This window comes from Trichechus manatus, unplaced genomic scaffold, assembly GCF_000243295.1.
Source record: "Trichechus manatus latirostris isolate Lorelei unplaced genomic scaffold, TriManLat1.0 scaffold00013, whole genome shotgun sequence".
Lineage (NCBI taxonomy): Eukaryota > Metazoa > Chordata > Mammalia > Sirenia > Trichechidae > Trichechus > Trichechus manatus.
In genome coordinates this window covers 12,045,554-12,052,054 of record NW_004443949.1, presented here as the reverse complement: position 1 = coordinate 12,052,054, position 6,501 = coordinate 12,045,554, and positions in this window count along the sequence as shown.

Sequence of the window (6,501 nt, the reverse complement as noted above, 5' to 3'; positions counted from 1 at the left end):
CATTTGTCCAATATCTACCTCCATCTTTACATGGTCTTCTTCCCTGTATGTGTCCCCTGTGCCTCTGTGTCCAAATCTCTCTCTTATAAGCACATCAGTCATTGGATTTAAAACCCACCCTAATCCAGTATGGCCTCACATTAACTTGATTATGTCTTGAAACACCCTATTTCCAAATAAGGTGACACTCTCAGGTACTGAAGTTAGAACTTCAACATATCTTTTTGGAGAACACAATTCAACCCACAACAATGTATATAACTTTATAATGAGACTAAACCAAAAAAAAAAAAATAATAAGAAACCCATTGCCATCAAGTTGATTCCAACTCATAGTGACCCTATAGGATAGGGTAGAACTGCCCTATAGGATAGGGTAGAACTGCCCTATAGGATTTCCAAGTAGCAGCTGGTGGATTCAAACTGACGACATTTTGGTTAGTAGCCATAGCTAGCCATAGCTCACTGTAGCTCTTAACCACTGTCCCACCAGGGCTCCATAATGAGAATAGGCAGGAATAAGTTTATCTTTATCTAAACTTTAAAAAACAGTTTTGGTATTCAAATTTAGCATTACAGATAAATTACTCCAAGTGATAGAATATTAACTATAAAAGTGTTTTATGTTCAAGTTCATGTGCTATGCTTGACAGACTATTTTAATAATTTATATTTTTATTTTATGCTGTTGAAGAATAACTACATGTTAGAATATATTGCTATAAATTATTCTGTATACCACTCTATTACCAGAATTCTCAAATTTAGAGAAGATGTTACTCTATAGTTATTTCAGTAAAAATATATTATGACACATGAAATAGTCATTTGGAAGTTTTACAAATTGTAAAATAGACTTTTTTTATGGAAATAATTTCTAATATGATAAAATTGGTAATGAGGAGGACACTTTATTATCAATGTAAAAATATGTATTTTTTTTCTGAGTAGTAATAAAATCATATTTAGGTAGATTGGGTTAAAATATCACTTTTAAAGGCACCAAGAGTGACTCACTGAGCATAATTAACCAAAATATCTTTTCAACCATCGCAGAAAGTGCTGTTATAATGGCCTATAAGTAACTTAAAATATTCATATATAGGAAAATTATTAAAATGCTATTGGAAGTGGTGACTAGCTTAAGTAAATCCTCCTATTGGCTATAGAATGCTAGTTTAGTCCAGACTAACAGCGTGCCCATAAATAAATCATTTATACTGTCTCACCATCACTTATCTATAAAAAGACTGAGTTCATTTAAATGCTCCTTGCAGTCCTTCCAGCTATCAACATTGAACAATTTTGGACGTCTTTTCCATTCCTAAATCATCCTTTTATAGATTGTCCATGAAGTTCACATCGTATAAAACTTCAGTAGAGATAGTTTTGCTTTGTTTTTCTTTTTTTTTAAAGTCTCAGGAAAGATTGTTAAGGAGAAGTGACTCAGACAATTACTATTGAGATTGTATTGATAATTGAACCAAAGTCAGTGTATAATCCAAGCTTCAGCCTACCTAAAATAACCCTCAGACATTTGGCATTCTCTTTCCAAGAAGGTGCCTCTGACTTGCAGCAAAGGCACCTCATAGGGTCAATATAGAAACATCCTTGACCCAGTTCCTTTACTTATACTGGGAACTGAAAAGGATAAATCAGGAATACTTTGATAGAAAGTGGAAAGAAATCAATGTCCCCAGCAGCAATCTGTGGTAAGAACAGGGTCTGGGTGTACCTTCTTTTGCTGGATATATTTCTGTCTCTGGAGAACTAAATTTAGCATTAATGGCCCAGAAAGGAGAATTTGTGAATACCACAACTTAGCTCCTGCTCTGGTAGAAGCTTTGTGGGAGAGGGTTCTTAAGCTTATTATATATCTGTGTCTAGTCCCCTGGGGTAAAAAAATCAATATGGGTTTGGATTTGTACACCCAAATAAAGAACATTGATTATATACTTGGCTGGAGAATTTATCATGGGGCATCTCTTCAGAATCAGAGAATGGTAAAAGTTATCTAAGCAAAATAATTAAAAAAAAATAAAGACAAGCAGTGTTCCATGGTACATATCAAACACAGAAACAAGCAAGACTTAAAAACTGGCCTTAGAAGAGCAAGGGGAATGGTATTGATAGAATTAACAGATACTAAGTCCAGCCACTTAAGAAGTGTAAGTCAAAAGGATAAGTTATTTCAGAACAGGTTAAGTTCTCGTAATGTAACTAAGGGGACTGGATACCTTCAAACATAATGTCAAAGAGTCATGATTAACAGATAACATTTGTGTATCATTTCTTCCACCTGTCTGAATGCAGCAGGGTTTTCTCTGTGCATGCTGAATCCACTTTTTTTCCCCAAAGGGTCCAGGGAGGAATTGGGAACTAGATAACGAGTGTGTATATAGTCTCAAAGTTCAAAGCAAAATTAAGTGATAATTTTGACTAGGTGTTATGTGGAGTGCTAAAAACAATGCCAAGCCATTGTTGCTGTTCATTAAAATCAAGTCTCTCAAGACCTGGTTTATAGCAATTTAATATAAACTCTTATCATTAAACAGGATAGCATCATCATGATGCTTCTTCCACAGGATTAGCTATGAAGTCAGCTAAGACGAAGGTTCAAGAAATATTAGGATCACAAAAAAAGTCAGGAAAACAGTCAGTAATAATGAGCTCAGAAACAAATATCCTTAGGAGGCTTAGTATTCTCAAAAAAATAAATTAATTAAAAAGGCATTGTACATAAAGATGAAATTCTCCTTTTCTTAATCTGAACATTTGTTTTGTATTATGTCAGCTTTGGGGATATCCAAGTGAGTTGACAAACTGGATAGGTTGCTGTCTACAAAAAAGTCTGGCAAGGCTAAACATGGAATCAAGAATGCATTGTTTGTTATAATTCCTAGAAACATTACTAGAATTATGTGTTTATGACATTATTTTATAATACATTTCTTACAAATATTACTATCATAAATGTGATATTATTGTTTGATGTTATTCCCAAAAATATTACTTTAGCAAATAAATCAATTTAAGTATACCAAATTTGAGCTTTCCAAGTATTTTAAATCTGTTAGCATAACAGGAAAAAGGTCCCTGGGAGGCAAAAACAGTTTATACTCAACTGGTAACCAAAAGGTTAGCGTTTTAAACCTACTCCGGAGCACCAGAGAAGGAAAGACCTAGCCATCTGTAAAGAATAAACCAAGAAAACCCTCTGGAGAAGTTCTACTCTGTAACACATGGGTTACTCATGAGTCAAAATTAGCTCAACAGCACAAGACACCACAACAACATGCCAAGAAAGGTCTGTCTTTTCTGAAATTCAGTAAAGGAGTCCACATTCCGTAGAAGGATGAGTAAATCTGTTTTTATTAAGAATAATATTCTTCCAACAATGTGAGCTTCTAAATAGAAAACAGAAACCATATCCTGGGCTGGTATGGCATGTCTAAACACCTTATGCCCCCGTCAGTCAGTTTCTCGTACTGTGGGGGCTTACATGTTGCTTTGATGCTGGAGGCTATGCCAGCAGTATTCAAAGGCCAGCAGGGTCACTCATGGTGGACACGCTTCAGCTGAGCTTCCAGACTAAGATAGACTAGGAAGAAGGACTCGGCAGTCTATTTCTGAAAAGAGTTAGCCAGTGAAAACCTTATGAATAGCAGTGGAGCATTGTCTGATATAGTGCCGGAAGATAAGCATCCCATGTAAGACATTTAAAAGATGACTGAGGAAGAGCTGCCTCCTGAAATTAGAGTTGAGCTTAATAATGGGGATGGAATCAAGCTTTTGGGAACCTCATTTGCTGATGTGGCGCAACTCAAAATGAGAAGAAACAGCTGTAAACATCATTAATAATTGGAACGTGAAATCTTCAAAGTATGAATCTAGGAAAATTGAGAATCATCAACATGAAATGGAACACATAAACATCTATATGCTAGGCATTAGTGAGCTGAAATGGACTGGTATTGGCCGTTTTGAATCAGATAATCATATGATCTATTATGCTGGGAATGACAACTTGAAAAGGAATGGTGTTGCATTCATTGTCAAAAAGAACATTTCAAGATCTATTCTGAAGTACAACACTATCAGTGATAGGATAATATCCATATGCTGACAAGGAAGACCAGTTAATATGACTATTATTCAAATTTACGCACCAACCACTAAGGCAAAAGATGAAGAAATTGAAGACTTTTACCAACTTCTGCAGTCTGAAATTGATCAAACATACAATCAGGATGCACTGATAATTACTGGTGATTGGAATGAGAAAGTTGGAAACCAAGAAGAAGGATCGGTAATTGGAAAATATGGCCTTGGTGATAGAAATGATGCCAGAGATCACATGATAGAATTTTGCAAGACCAACGACTTCTTCATTGCAAATACCTTTTTTCACCTACCTAAACGGTAACTATACACAGAGACCTCACCAGATGGAATAAGAGGAATCAAATTGATTACACATGAGGAAAGAGGCAATGGAAAAGCTCAATATCATCAGTCAGAACAAGGCCAGGGGCCGACTGCAGAACAAACCATCAATTACTCATATACAAGTTCAAGTTGAAGTTGAGGTAAGTTAGAACAAGTCCCTGAGAGCCAAAGTACGACCTTTACTGTATCCCACCTGAATTTAGAGACCATCTCAAGAATAGATTTGACATGTTAAACACTAATGACTGAAGACTAGACGAGTTGTGGAACGGCATCAAGGACATCATACATGAAGAAAGCAAAAGGTCAATAAAAAGACAAGAAAGAAAGAAAAGACCAAAATGAATGTCAGAAGGGACTCTGAAACTTGCTTTTGAATGTCGAGTAGCTAAAGCAAAAGGAAGGAATGATCAAGTAAAAGAACTGAACAGAAGATTTCAAAGGTCGACATGAGAAGACAAAGTATTATAATGACACGTGCAACGAGCTGGAGATAGAAAACCAAAAGGGAGGAACCTGCTCAGCATTTCTGAAGCAGAAAGAACTGAAAAAAAAATTCAAGTTTTAAGTTGCAATAGTGAAGGATTCTACAGGGAAAATTTTAAACGACACATGAAACATCAAAAGAAGATAGAAAGAAAACACAGAATTGATCGACATTCAACCATTTCAGGAGCAAGCATATGATCAGGAACTGATAGTTCTGAAGGAAGAAGTCCAAGTTGCACTGAAAGCATTGGTGAAAGACAAGGCTCCAGGAATTGACGGAATATCGATTGAGATGTTTCAACAAATGGAAGCAGCGCTGGAAGTGCTCTGTGCCAAGAAATTTGGAAGACAGCTACCTGGCTAACCAACTGGAAGAGATCCATATTCATGTCTATTCCAAAGAAAGACCATCCAACCGGATGAGGAAATTATCAAACAATATCATTTATATAACACACAAGTAAAATTTTGCTAAAGATCATTCAAAAGAGGCTGCAGCAGTACATTGAAAGGGAACTGCTAGAAACTGAAACCGGATTCAGAAGAGGATGGGGAACCAGGGATACCATTACTGATGTCAGATGGATCCTGGCTGAGAGCAGAGAATATCAGGAAGATGTTTACCTGTGTTTTATTGACTATGCAAAGGCACCGACTGTGTGGATCGTAACAAATTATGAAGAACATTGCAAAGAATGGGAATTGAAGAACATTTATTTATGCTTGTGAGGAACCTGTACACAGATCAAGAGGCAGTTGTTCAAACAGAACAAGGGGATAGTGTGTGGTTTAAAGTCAGGAAAAGTGTGCATCAGGGTTACATTCTTTCACCATACCTACTCAATATGTATGCTGAGCAAATAATCCGAGAAGCTGGACTTTATGAAGACGAATGGGGCATCAGGATTGGAGGAAGACTCATTAACAACTTGCGTTATGCAGATGACACAACATTGCTTGCTGAAAGTGAAGAGGACTTGAATCACTTACTGATGAAGATCAAGGACCACAGCCTTCAGTATGGATTATACCTCAACATAAAGAAAACAAAATCCTCAAAACTGGACCAATAAGCAACATCATGACAAATGGAGAAAAGATTGAAGTTGTCAAAGATTTCATTTTACTTGGATCCACAATCAACATCCATGGAAGCAGCAGTCAAGAAATCAAGACTCATTGCATTGGGCAAATCTGCGGCAAAAGGCCTCTTTAAAGTGTTGAAAAGCAAAGATGTCACCTTGAAGAATAAGGTGCACCTGACCCAAGCCATGGTGTTTTCAATCATTTCATATACATGTGAATGCTGGACAATGAATAAGGAAGACTGAAGAAGAATTGATGCCTTTGAATTGTGATATTGGCAAAGAATATTGAATATACCATGGACTGCCAAAACAACAAACAAATCTGTCTTGGAAGAAGTACAACCAGAATGCTCGTTAGAAGCAAGGGTGGAAAGACTAAGTCTCATGTACTTTGGACATGTTATCAGGAGGGATCAGTCCCTGGAGAAGGACATCATGCTTGGTAAAGTAGAGGGTCAGTGAAAAAGAGGAAGAC